Source organism: Octopus bimaculoides, chromosome 7 (genome assembly GCF_046866305.1).
Source record: "Octopus bimaculoides isolate indiv1 chromosome 7, ASM4686630v1, whole genome shotgun sequence".
In the NCBI taxonomy this organism is placed as follows: domain Eukaryota; kingdom Metazoa; phylum Mollusca; class Cephalopoda; order Octopoda; family Octopodidae; genus Octopus; species Octopus bimaculoides.
The window spans coordinates 40,057,817-40,072,816 of NC_142934.1; the positions used below are offsets into that span (position 1 = coordinate 40,057,817).

At 41.7% G+C, this 15,000-nt stretch overlaps 1 protein-coding gene and 1 long non-coding RNA gene across 2 annotated transcripts in view; one reads left to right on the forward strand and one right to left on the reverse strand.

Annotated features, from left to right (window-relative positions):
• LOC106878176 (5'(3')-deoxyribonucleotidase, cytosolic type-like) overlaps window positions 1-15,000 on the forward strand; it is a 92,998-nt gene that overhangs the window by 2,145 nt on the left and 75,853 nt on the right. The gene's annotated exons all lie outside the window — the stretch shown is intronic.
• LOC128248297 (uncharacterized) lies at window positions 6,902-7,593 on the reverse strand. The gene is made up of 2 exons (XR_008264535.1): window positions 7,458-7,593; window positions 6,902-7,117 (listed from the first exon to the last, which is right to left on the reverse strand). It is a non-coding gene; the product is annotated as an uncharacterized LOC128248297 (long non-coding RNA).

Genomic DNA, 15,000 nt, shown 5'->3' on the forward strand with positions numbered 1-15,000 from the left:
TTTGTTTGTTTTTTTGTAAATTTCAACTATATGTGTGTGTGTGTATGTATATATATATATATATATATATATATATATATATATATATATATATATATATATATATATATATATATATATTCGTTTATATTTATATAATGGGCATTACTACAGAAAAATAATGCCACGCACTGGACTTCTCAAAATAACCACATTTAGTACCGAATGCGAGGAAAAACAACCAACAGAAGACGACCAACTTTCTTTTAAATAACTCAACTATGTATCGACTGATTTCGCGATTACTAGAATGAATCTAGATTTCGCTCATCAGCATAGTATTGTTCCAAAAATATATATAAATAAACAGAATTCTCACCTCACCAAAAACGAACACACTACGCTGTTGGTTGTATTTCCTCGCCTTCGGTACTAAATGTGGTTATTTTGAGAAGTCCAGTGTGTGGCATTATTTTTCTGTAGTAATGCCCATTATATAAATATAAACGAATAATTATATTCTTGGGAATAGAAATTTCCCTTATGAATTTTTTTACACACTGGCTTCTTGATAAAATTCTTGTAAAAGAGTTCTATCCCTTTTTGAATTTATTAATCAAATATATATATATGTGTGTGTGTATATGTATTTGGGGAGAATATTTTTTTCTCAGAGAGTTAAGATATTGAGGAAAGAAACTTTTTAGAAAGTTGAAAGGCACTAACCTTTGGGAAGAGATTTCACAAAATGTGTGTCGCTTTTGCTTTTATAGATGTGCAAGTGCTTTCAGTTCTTAACGTTTTCAAGCACATGTTATTACATAGAGTGACAGTTGTCTTTCAGTAAAATTGTTGCTGACTATTTCAGGTTTAGTTTCGGACTCAGAAATCTTATAAAATATCCTTCTTCTGCCTTTCGGAGAAGGTCGTTCTCTTCATTTATTTTATGAAGAGGGAAAATTGTAAATTTACCTTGTGCACAGGTGTCCAAATGATCACTACATAGTATGCATCTAAGTGAGGGATGTTTTATTTGATATCTGTGCACATTTATCTGGTTGGTTAGTTTCCTTTTTGCTTCCCCAATATAATGTTCATTGCATCATTGGCATGTGATACAATATATCAAATTTTTGCTTTTACAGTTCATATTTGCATTCACCTTTAATTCTTTTCCATTCCTGAATTTTTTGGTTGATCCCTATTCTATTAAATCACATGTCCCACATCGGAGGTTTCCACGGGGGGTAACTTGCATGATTTCTTCCTCTGATGCAAATCTTGCTTTGGTTAGAAGTTTCTTAAGATTTGGGGGTTGCCTTCGGCTGTTGATTATTTGTTGTAGACATGGGAACTGGTGTAGAGTTGGTAGAAGGCATTTTGCTGTTTGTAGAATATTGTGGTTTTTGGGATTGTGAGTGATAACAAATGGGATATTTTTATGTTCATTTTTCCATTTATCCTCAGTGTGAGTGTTTTTTTCTTCTCAGCGTAGAGATTGGGATATTTTTAGCTTCAATTATTGCTTGGTCTATTAGTTTGGTGGTGTATTTTTGTTTTTTAAGGAACAAGTCGTCTTTCTCTTCTATTTGTCTCTGAAACTACTGTACATATTTGTCTTGCCATATTAAACGGTATGTTCCTTTTTCTATGGGAAGGATGGCAAGATCTGAAGTCTACATATTGATGTGTGTCTGTGTTTTTGTAATAGAGGTCAGTTGTTATAATCTCATTCTCTTTAATTATTAAGATATCTAGGAAGGGGAGTTCCCTTTCATTCATTTCTATACTGAATTGGATTGATTCATGGACACTGTTTATTATTTCAAAAAAATTTTTAAGGTCTTCCTTACTTCTGTTCTAGAATATAAAGCGGTCATCCAAGTATCTCTTCCAGTTTCCCACTATGTATGAGTGAAAGTTTTGGCCAAAAGAAATCTGAGATAAGCAGTAGATTTTTTTCTTCCCAAATAACCCATTACTAGTGTGGCAAGCATAGGTGCTACCCTGGTACACATCGCCGTCCCATGTATTTGTAGGTTCTTTTCTCAATCTTACCTCTTTGAGAAAAAGTCTCCTCTCCAAGTATTGTAACTGTATCAAGGAATTTCCAAAACACTCTAAATATATATATATATATATCATCATCATCATCATCATCGTTTAACGTCCGCTTTCCATGCTAGCATGGATTGGACGATTTGACTGAGGACTGGTGCAACCGGATGCCTACACCAGGCTCCAATCTAATTTGGCAGAGTTTCTACAGCTGGATGCCCTTCCTAACGCCAACCACTCAGAGAGTGTAGTGGGTGCTTTTACGTGTCACCCGCACGAAAACGGCCACGCTCGAAATGGTGTCGTTTATGTGCCACCCGCACAAGAGCCAGTCCAGGGGCACTGGCAACGATCTTGCTCGAAAACCCTACAAGGCCAGTCAGGCGGTACTGGCAACGGTCACGCTCAGGATGGTACATCTTATGTGCCACCCGCACAAGAGCCAGTCCAGGGGCACTGGCAACAGTCTCACTTGGCTTGCCGGGTCTTCTCACGCACAGCACATTTCCAAAGGTCTCGGTCAGTAGTCATCGCCTCGGTGAGGCCCAATGTTCGAAGGTCTTGCCTCACCACCTCAGCCCAGGTCTTCCTGGGCCTAGCTCTTCCACGGGTTCCCTCAACTGTTAGGGAGTGGCACTTTTTCACGCAGCTATCCTCATTCATTCTCACCACATGTCCAAACCAGCGCAATCGTCTCTCTTGCACACCACTACTGACGCTTCTTATGTTCAGATATATATATATATATATATATATATATATATATATATATATATATATATATATATATACATATATATATTATCATCATCATCATCGTTTAACTTCCGCTTTCCATGCTAGCATGGGTTGGACGATTTGACTGAGGACTGGCAAACCAGATGGCTGCACCAGGCTCCAATCTGATCTGGCAGTATTTCTACAGCTGGATACCCTTCCTAATGCCAACCACTCCGAGAGTGTAGAGGGTGCTTTTACATGCCACCAGCATGAGGGCCAGTCAGGCGGTACTGACAATGGCCATGCTCAAATGGTGTCTTTTACATGCCACCTGCACAGGAGCCAGTTCAGCAGCACTGGCAATGACCTTGCTTGAAAATTTTTCACGTACCACCGGCACAAGTGCCAGTAAGGCAATACTGGTAACGATCACGCTCAAATGGTGCTTTTTATGTGCCACTGGCATGGAAGCCAGACAGCTGCTCTGGCAATGATCACGCTCAGATGGTGCTGGTAGTGCTCCACTGGCATGGGTACCAGTCATCGAATTTGGTTCGATTTCGATTTCACTTGCCTCAACAGGTTTTCACAAGCAGAGTCCAATGAAGGAAAGGTTGGCACGGGTGCCAGTAGTCGAATTTGGTTCAATTCGATCTCGATTTCACTTCTCTCAGCAGGTCTTCGCAAGCAGAGTTTAGCGTCCAATGAAGGGAAAGTATGCATAAGTGGGCTGGTTACACCCCTAGCAAAGGCCACGGGTTATGGTCTTACTTGGCTTAACCGGGTTTTCTCAGGCACAGCATATTTCCAAAAGTCTCGGTCACTAGTCATTGCCTCAGTAAGGCCTAATGTTCGAAGGTCGTGCTTCACCACCACATCCCAGGTCTTCCTGGGTCTACCTCTTCCACAGGTGCCCTCAACCGCTAGGCCGTGGCACTTTTTCACACAGCTATCCTCATCCATTCTCACTGCATGATCATACCAGTGCAATCGTCTCTCTTGCACACGACAACTGATGCTTAATAGGTCCAACTTTTCTCTCAAGGTACTTACACTCTGTTGAGTATGCACATTGACATTACTCATTCATCAGAGCATACTGGCTTCATTCCTTGTGAGCTTACGCATGTCCTCAGCAGTCACAGCCCATGTTTCACTGCCATGTAGCATAGTTGTTCGTACACGTGTCATACAGTCTGCCTTTAACTCTGAGCGAGAGGCCTTTTGTCGCCAGCAGAAGTAAGAGGTCTCTGAACTTTGCCCAGGCTATTCTTATTCTAGCAGCTACACTTTCAGCGCACCATTCCTCACTACTGACTTGGTCACCCAGGTAATGGAAGCTATCAACTACTTCTAGTTTTTCTCTCTGGAATGTAGCAAATGTTGTTCTCTGTACATTTTCAGTGTTTATTGCTCCTGAGCATCTGCCACATGCAAAAACTATCTTCCTAGTTAGCCTTCCTTTGATATTGCTGCACCTCTTATGTTTCCATAGCTTACACTGGGTACATTTTATAGAGTTTCTCCCTACGCCTTTTCTACAGATCGAGCAGGGCCATCTACCTGAAGGGGTTTGTTGTTTGTCTGCCTTCTTATTTATTAGGACTTTGGTTTTTGCTAGGTTGATTCTAAGGCCCTTCAATTCTAATCCTTGCTTCCACACTTGAAACTTCTCTAGTTCTGATAGTGACTCAGCAATTAGAGCAAGATCATCAGCATAGAGGAGCTCCCAGGGGCATCCTGTCTTGAATTCCTGTGTTATGGCCTGGAGGACTATGATAAATAGGAGAGGGCTGAGGACTGAATCTTGGTGGACTCCTACCTCTACCTGGAATTCTTCACTGTACTCATTGCCAACCCTCACCTTACTGACAGCGTCCTTGTATATAGCTCGCAATGCTCTCACTAACCATTCATCTATCCCTAGTTTCCTCATTGACCACCAGATAAGGGATCGGGGGACCCTGTCAAAGGCTTTCTCCATGTCAATGAAAGCCAGGTACAGAGGTATATCTTTGGCTAGGTATTTCTCCTGCAGCTGTCTTACCAGAAATATAGCATAATTGGTGCTTTTCCCTGCCACAAACCCAAACTGCATCTCATCTAAACTGACTCTCTCCCTAATTAGTTGGGCTATGACCCTCTCAGTGACCTTCATTACCTGATCCAACAGCTTGATACCTCTGTAATTATTTGTATCTATAGCGTCACCTTTACCTTTGTAGCAGTTGACTATGGTGCTGCTACACCAATCATTGGGTATGACTCCTTCGTGTATCACCTGGTTCGCTATACAGCTGACTAGGCTATAGCTGACACTGCCAGATATTTTGAGCATTTTTGCAGTGATTCCTGATGGGCCGGAGGCTTTCTCTGTCTTCATACTATTAATTGCTTTATCTACCATGGTACTGTCAACTCGGATAGCTGGTCCCTTTGTTGGGTCAACATTCAGCAGACTATCTTTCTCCCATTCATTTTCTTTATTAAGCAACCTTTCATAGTGGCATCTCCAAACCGCTTTCTTTGCAGCCTTGTTTAGTGCAAGTGAACCATCATCCATGCGGACACATTTCACTCCTACGACATCACGATTCTCTCTCACAGTCTTGCAACATGAAACACGGCACAGAACATTGGCAAATTTTTTCTTATCTGCTTCCACTCTGGCTAAATAAACCTGTCTCTTAGCTTCCCTTCTGGCAGTCTAATACAATTCCCTGCTACCACCATTCTTCCAAGCCTGTTTCTTTTGTCTAATAGCCCTATCAACAGCATTGTTCCACCACCACGTTATTTTGGGTTGAGAGGGGACTCTGCACCATCCACAGATCTGATCAGTGGCCTTCAGCAGGTTGTCCCATAGAAACCTCCAGTTGTCTTCTACATTGTGTGAAGCTATATCCCCTTCTATTTCGTCAAAGGCTTCGAGTAATATGTCTCTAAATCTCTGTCCATTTGTGGGATCTTTAAGCTTTCAGACCCTTCTCCTCCATTCTGGTCGTCTTCTGGGCAACCAATTAGCTCTGATCCCGAAGTCACTAACTACCATTCTATGTTGTGGGGTACATTCTTTGCCTGGGAAGGTTTTTGCATTTATAAACAGCTATCTTTCCCTTTTTCTGGCAAGGATGTAGTCAATTTGGCTAGTGTATCTGCCAGAACGGTAGGCGACTATGTGATTGGCAGATTTCCTGAAGTTAGTATTGCAAACCATAAGATCATTTGCATCACAGAACTCCAGCAGCCTGGTTCCTTCCACATTGCGGGAACCAAAACCATAGCCTCCGTGTACGCCATGGAAGCCCCCTGTATGTTGTCCAACATGTCCATTGAAGTCGTCAGCCACAAAGAGAAGGTCCCTGTCATTCGTCAACAAGGTAGTCTGCAAGAAGATGTCATAAAATTGGTTTTTCTGTCCATCGGGTAGCCCCGGCTGAGGAGCATAGTCCGAGATAATGGTTGCTACCCCATGATGAAGCACTAATCTAATCTTAAGTATTCTATTGCAAACTCTGACTACCTCGATTACCTTATCCACCCATTTCTCTGCAAGAAGTATACCCATACCCCCGACCCTGTCTGTGTTCCCTGCTCAGAAAATTTTGTGCTTGTGTTCTTTGCCTGTGAGGAACATAGCAGAACCTTCTCTCCACCTTACTTCTTGGTTCAGGCATCTCAACAATCTCACCAGACCTACCTTCAGTGTGTCGACATTGAGAGTGCCAACCCCGAGGGTGTGGGAGGTATGGGCCAGTGAGACCCTGGGATGGGGGACAGCAGCATCATGTAGCTGAAAAGAAAGCTCACATTTGGCAGAATTCACAAACAAACAATAGCCTTCAATTCAACATGCAAACACTACACTATCATATTTTTGCACTATATGATCACTACCTTACATAGGAGATAAACCCTAAGTAGGGATGGAGATGGCGTAAAGCCTTTAGAAGTGTTCATGGGAGACAACCAAAGGATGGGAGAGGATAGAAACCGCCGGTACAGATGGAGAGGGTGGGAGGCGTTCATACCATGAACAGGGTAAGGTAGATAGAGAGAGGGGTTAGTGGTCAGAACACGAGGGAGAAAAATATTCTTTTGGGGTTTATATGTATATATTTGAAGAAAAGCAACAAAAATTCAATAGGTTATAGCAGTACATACGTTTCGTACAAACTTCATTTATTCATGTAGTGAGAACACTACATAAAATGTGTAATGAAAATGTACTCCTCAGCTGCATAATGGAATTTGATTTTAGAAAGTCATTTTGAAGATGCTTGCAAAAAAAAAGAGTAAGAGAAGAAAAAATACCATCTTGACTGGGCTGTTGTTCGCGACTTCGTTAAAACAGTCCTTCCTGCAAAGCAAATTAAATAAAATTTGAGAATTTTTGCTGTTAGCCAAGACGATGTGATATGCTGAACACTGGAAAAACAAGTTTTGAGAAGAGACAGATAAAAGCACGTCTTGTCTTTAGGAAGGATGTGGAAGAAAGAGAGAATAGCCATTAGTCACGTGTGATCAATGAGAGAGTCAAGGAGGAAGAGTGAGAGAGAGGGAGAGGGAACGGTGAAGGGGAGAGGGGAAGCATAGGGAAAGGGTGGGAGAGAAAAGCTGAAAGGAAGAAGAAGAGAGGGAGATAGATGGAAAAGAGATAGAATAAGAGTGCGCAGCGTAATTATTAAGATAAAACTTACTTGGAAAAGGATGCGTGGCGTTCGATCGTATAATAATAAAAATAATATATAAATATATGCATTATACATACATATATGTACATGTCTATCTATCTCCCTCTCTGGTTCTTCTTCCTTTCTGTTTTTCTCTCCCACCCTTTCCCTATTCTTCTACTCTCCCCTTCACCATTCCCTCTCTCTCTCTCACTCTTCCTCGTTGACTCTCATTGATCTCGCGTGACTAATGGCCATTCTCTCTTTCTTCCACTTCCTTCCTAAAGACAAGACAGGCTTTTATCTGTCTCTTCTCAAAGCTCGTTTCTCCAGCGTTCAGCACTTCACAACGTCTTGGTTGCAGCCCTCACCGTTTGTTTTTACTGTTTTGTTCTCACTGTCCTGTTTTTGTTACCACTTTCACCCTCCGCAAAAAATCCCAAATTTTATTTAATTTACTTTGCGGGAAGGACTGTTTTAATGAAGTCGCGTCTTGTCTTTACCTTCGAAGCGCGGAGTAGATGAAACAGGGACAACTGATGAAGGAATGTTCTTTTTGTTGCATGTCTCGTTTCTCTGTTTGTTTTATCGCCATTCAGAAAAAAAAATTCGTTTTCTATGTTTTTGTTTTTTATGGTCTCGTTTCTCATTCTGTCTACGTTTTTTTTTAATGTCCTGAACCTATATATGCATGTATATATACATATATATGTAGGTATGTACATATATGTATGTATACATGCATATATTTATATATTATTTATATAAAGAAAGCGAAACTCGACCTTTCAACGTGACATGGAGGATTTTAGGTAGAGCATCGCCTTACAGGCACGGTGCCCACAAAAGACCAATTAAATGTGATTTGTGTTTATTAGAGAAATTCCATATTTTTTTAAGACAAGAAAGCTTTAAACCAAAGACGCGAACTTTTAAATTCATGTAGACATGCGTCTAAATTTAAAATGTCGGCTAATAACATACCATATGGGTAGTATATTTTTTGATAATTTTTGACTCCTTGAAACCTGTTTGCAATCTCACTACTGGATTTGTACCTCATTATACACGATTTACTTCGCATTGCAAGAATATTGTATAGATACCTACGTTTTTTTAAAAAGCCTTCGACTGTTATATGAATAGTTTTCTTGTTTTTATTTTATTTTATTTTATTTGTATTTATTTAAAAACATTTTGTAAACAAATTTAACCAATTTTATGGTTGGTTTGATATATGGGGTTCTATTATGAATGCATTTTGCCCAATTTTCGCTATTATACACTCAGCAATTTCTTAAAAAGTTGTCTGCATATAGGTACTACTAAAGCAGCGCGGACTCGAACGCGCAGTCGCGCGTTAGCTAGTCGTGAGTGGTCGATCTTAACCCTAACCCTAACCCTAAACACGTATTCATTTGCACACGCGGGTTAGGGTTAGGGTTAGGGATAGGTTAGGGTTAGGGACAGGGTTAGGGTTAGGGTTAGGATCGACCACTCAAGACTAGCTAGCGCGGACGCGTGACTGCGCGTTCGGGTCCGCGCTGCTTTAGTAGTACCTGCATATATGTTAAGACCTAAAAGTTTTTTTATGTGGATGTCTGTATTGTAGCAATGCATATGTATTCGTATATGTGCGTGTATGCTTATGTATAAAAACCTATGTTTATGCTTGTGCACATACATACATGGTTTCGTGTGTGTGCGTCTTTGTATATGCATGGGTGTGCGTCTATGTTACATATGAGAATGTGCGCTCATGCTTATATGCATACATGTTTGAATGTGAGCGTACGCATGTATACAATTATATTTATGTATATTCGCGTACATAACCCTATATATCTGTATATACTTCCATATATAGACTCCTTACTTGTTTTTCTAAAATGCACCATAAATATTCAATAATATTGAGATCTGGGGACTGTGGTGGTCAGATAAGATGTTCAACTTCACTAGAATGTTCCTCGTGCCATTCAGTGCCAACTTTAGCTGTGTGGATTCGAGGCATTATCATCCTGAAAAATTGCGTTTCCCTCCAGAAACAGTTCCGCAACCATAGGATGTATTTGATCCGATAAAATGCTTAAATATTCTTGACTATTCATTCTGCCATGAAGGGAAACTATTGGGCTGGCAGATTTCCAAGATCATCACAGATCCTCCTCCATGTTTAACAGTTGGAAGAAAGCAGTCTGGGTCAAATGCTTCTTTTGGCTGTCCCCACATGTATACTCGGCCGGTGGTCAGTAATAAGGTAAAGGATGACTCATCCGAGAAAATAACATTCTTCAACTGCTCTAGGGACTAGTTCTGTAGGTTTTTACTCCACTAAGTACTTTGCAACACTAGTTTTTGAAAGTAGTGATTTTCTGATTGCAGCCCTCCCACCGCCGGCTTTGTGCAGCTACCGCGAACAGTTTTTGTGGAAGCTAGCCTCTTGAGGTGGTCATTAAGCTCTGCAGTAATTTTGGGAGCTGTACTTTTGTGATCCTTTCTAACAATTCGTGTAAGAGTCCAATGGTCCCTATCTGAAAGTTTTGGTTTTCTTCTGGAGCTTTGTTTTGACGAAGAGGTTTTTTCCTCTTTCTCAAAGGCTGTTATTACTTTCGAGACAGTACTTCTTGATACACCAAACATGTCAACTGGTTTCGTTACGCCGTCGCCTGCCATACGAGCACCAACAATTTGACCTCTTTGAAAGTCCGATAGATCTGAATTTTAATTATCTTTTTCTGATGATATATGAAAAGAAACAGCAATTTTAGCAAAACATATTAAGCAACACTAATAATAAATGAAAAAGCATAAAAATAAACAAGCTTTTGACAGTTTTATAGATATTTCAAAATTATGATGCTATGATGCCAGGTGTTTCCATTATTTTGTCCAACTTCTGTATATATATGCATATATATACATACAGAAACACACACACACATATATATATATAAATACACATATATATCAGCTTCACAATCCCCTCTTCTACCGCCTCCTCCGCTCCGACCCCCCCCTACCAACGGCTTGTGTCCTCCACTATCCATGACCTCATCTCCTCCTCTGCTCTTCCCGCCACCAACCTCATCGTCCGCACACCCCGCACCTCCTCCATCTACTTCCTTCCCAAGATCCACAAACCTAACAACCCTGGCCGCCCCATTGTCTCTGCTTGCAATTGCCCCACCGAACTTATTTCAAAATACCTCGACCATATCTTATCCCCGTTAGTTGCTGCCCTCCCATCCCACATACACGACACTAACCACGCCCTTCGCCTCTTCAGTTCCTTTTCTTTCCCTCCCGGCCCCTCACACCTCCTCTTCACCCTGGACATCAAATCCCTATACACCGTGATTCCACACAACGATGGTCTCTCAGCCCTCCAATACTTCCTTGACCGCCGCCCTGACCCCACACCTAGCCCCCCTACCCTGCTTCGTCTGGCAGAACTCGTGCTCACCCTCAACTGCAACACGTTCGCCGGAGAAACCTGCCAACATTCTCTGGGGTCGCGATGGGAACGAGAATGGGTCCCAATTATGCCAACCTCTTCGTTGGTTACATTGAGGCCCAAGTATTCTCCCAATTCTCCGGTACGACCCCAGAACTATAGGTCGCTACATAGATGACTGTATAGGAGCCACCTCCCCCTCCCGCGAACAGCTCTGCCTTTTCATCTCCTTCCTCTCTAACTTCCACCCTGCTCTTGACTTTACTTCTACCATCTCTGACACCTCTGTTAACTTCCTCGACATTTCTCTTTCCATCAACCCTCCCTCCAACTCTCTAACTACCTCCGCCTTCTTCAAACCCACTGACTCCCACCTCTACCTCAACTTCTCCTCCTCCCATCCATTCCACACCAAACGGGCCATCCGCTACTCCCAGTTCCTCCGCCTCCGACGTTTGTGCAATCCCCTAACCGTACCCCCTTCCCACTCCGTTTCCACCCTGCCACCCTACCCCTTCGTCGGAGGATCCTACGGGCCTTCGGTCGCCTCCAGCTCGATCCCACCACCCACCCCATTTTCCCTAACTCACCCCTATCCTCTTTCAAACGCGCCCGCAACCTACGCGATCTACTGGTCCGTAGTACCGTCTCCTCTTCCTCCCCACCCCCACCCGGCTCCTTCCCGTGCTCCAGATCCCGCTGTCACACCCGCCCCTTCATCACCAACACTACCTCTGTCACAGGGTCGAACCTACAAACACTTCACATTCCACACAGTTTCACCTGCACCTCCTCCAACCTAATTTACTGCATCAAATGCAACCTATGCAACCAACTCTACGTGGGACAGACGGGCCGCCGGCTGGCCGACCGTTTCACCGAACACCTAAGGGACGTTCGGCTAGGTTCGGACTCCCCCGTCGCCCGTCACTTCCACTTGGCCAACCACTCCCCCTCTAACATCTCCGTTTTTGGCCTCGCCCTGCACTATGGGTCCACTCCCTCGCGACTACACTTGGAACAGCGCTATATTTTTAACCTTAGATCATCTTTCCCCTTCGGACTCAACACAGACCCCTCCTCCTTATGACTCTCCCCTTTACGACAATGCAACACTTTTCTTTATATAGTATTCTTTTTATATTTTTTTTTTTACCCCCCCCCCCATCCACTTTACATTATATCCATTATTCACTTTTTTATTACAATCACTACAATTTTCCACAATTTATTTCATCCCTTCCTACACGCACACATACCCACACACAAAAAATACACGCACCAATACACACACATATAAGCACACCTACCCCCCAACACACCACACACACACACAACACATATGCATGCACTTACACGCTCAGACTCGCCCATACACTTATACAAACGCACATACACACGCACACTTGCGCATACACACACACGCAAACACCCAAGCATACACACCCTTGCACACATAACCCATATATACCCCCATTCACACATACCTCCCACACACCTGACAACCCATACATACCCCCATTTACACATACCTCACATACCTCCCATACACCTAACACGTACACCTCCCACACACCTTACATATATACCGCCCACACACATGACAAACATACATGCGCGCCCTCACACACACATATAGACGAACGCACATATATACACACACACACGCACAGTGGTAGACACACACCTTACACAGCCCTATACACACACACACACCCATATATACGCGCACGTCTACATACACGTACATACACAGCCGCATACACATGCACACACACACACACACACAGGAGTGCACACACAAAATAACACACATACCTGGCACACATCCTTACGCTCTCACACACATACGCACGCAAACACACATAAACACACCCATACACATACACACACACATACACATGCACACACACTTCTCACATACGCAATACTCACTCACATACACAACGCACACGCACGCACGAAAACATGCACAATATACACAGACACGCACGCACAAAAAATATACACACACGCACACACACATACAGACACACATAAACACACACACGCACCCGTACCTAACACTCACAACCCCACACACATCACAATCCCACACACACACACGCACATACAAACACACACGCACACACACTTCTCACCAACACAACACACTCACACAGACACGTATACAATCACACACACATGGGCATAAACAACACACGCACATACAATAGCAAACGCACGCACACACACGTACACAGCAACGCACATATACACAACATACACAAACGCGCACGTACAAAATACACACACACGCACACGTACCCAACACCTACGACCCCACACAGGAACACACACATACTCAAAAACTGCCTGCTGACCTTCCACTCACCATTGTCCATAAGCACCCACTAACTATTCCTGCTACTAATTCCTTCCACTACGTCACACACACATACACACACGCGAACACACATACACACTAACAGATAAACCACCAAACCATGCACACACACACACACACATACATACATACGCACACACACGTTCTGTTATCACACACACACTCGCAGACTCTCGCGCACGCACAGATATTCACCTCCTCTTTTTCACTCTCCTGTCTTAGAAAGAACTTTTCCCCCACCACCTCCTCTTCTGGTCCTTTCACAATGTAACCTCGTGGGCATCGGTGCCATTTTCCTCTTCCTCCGTTTTTCCATTCTCCGAACTTTCTGTCTTTCCGACGAAGGGCTCAGCCCGAAACGTCATACTCTCTCTCCTTCCTTTCCCGAGCGTCCAATAACACTATCCGTATCACGTCCTCACTTTGTTGTTTTTTTGTTATTGTTTTTTGTGTTTTTTTTTAAAACTATATATATATATATATATATATATACATAGAGACACACACACACACACACACACATATATATATATATATATATATATATATATGAATATAGTTATATTTAAATAAACTTGGAAGTGTCGAATGTGTTTGGTATTTTACAGGCAAGAGGGTAAATTTTGAACAAAGTATATGTGAAAACAGAATGATTGGGGATTTTACCCTTATAAGACATAAAAAGTTGCCAGCACTCAATCTTTCTATTGTTTTCATGACTATACTGCATTCGAAATTTACTTTCTTGTCTGTAAATTTCCAAGCACATTCGCCACATCCAAAGTTTGTTTATAAAATGTTGTATTACAAAAGCAATAATTATTTAGCATTAAAATTGACAGCGACTGTTGTCAGTGGGTCATTTAGCTTAATGGTAAAGTACTTAGCCAGTATCTGAGTTGTATGGGTTCGAATGCCATAACCATCTGCTGGCAACTTTTTTCCGTCTTATACGGATGAAATACCCAATCTTTCTGCTGTTTGCGCACTGCGTTCGAAATTTATCTTCTTCTCTCTCTCTCTCTCTCTCTCTCTCTCTCTATATATATATATATATATATATATTTATCACAAACCCTCCACTAACCTAAAATACACCAGCAGGTTCAGCAATCATCCAAATTCGGTAACGAGAAATTTAGTTAAGAACATATCACTTAGACTATTCAATCTATCTACAAACGAAAATATCTTCAATAAGGAGGCTGAGTTTTACAATTCAGCTTTATTAAAAGCAGGTTATAGAGAAAAAGTTGATTATATACATTCTACTTATGAAACCGATTTGAGTAATAATAATAATAATAATAGTAATAATAACATAGATTTTAATTTAAATAATAACAACAAATACAATTATAACTTCCATCATAAATTCTTTAACGATAATAACCAGCTAAACATTTTTTCACGAAATAGGGGAAGTAACCGTCAGCTTAAACCCTGTTTCAATGATAATAATAAAATAAGACTATTTATGAATAATACTAGCAAATATTCTAAACCAGAACCTAATAAAAATGTCTGGATAATACTGCCTTTTAGCAAAAGTGTAAAATCAAACTTGGTATCCCAGTTCCAAGACGCTATTAATAAGAGTTTTCCAAAACATTCTCATTACTCCCCAATCATTAATACACACAGGGTTAGATTCGGTTTCTCTAACATGAGGAGCATTTCACAGATAATATCTGCACACAATATGAGGCTTTTACACCCACTAGAGA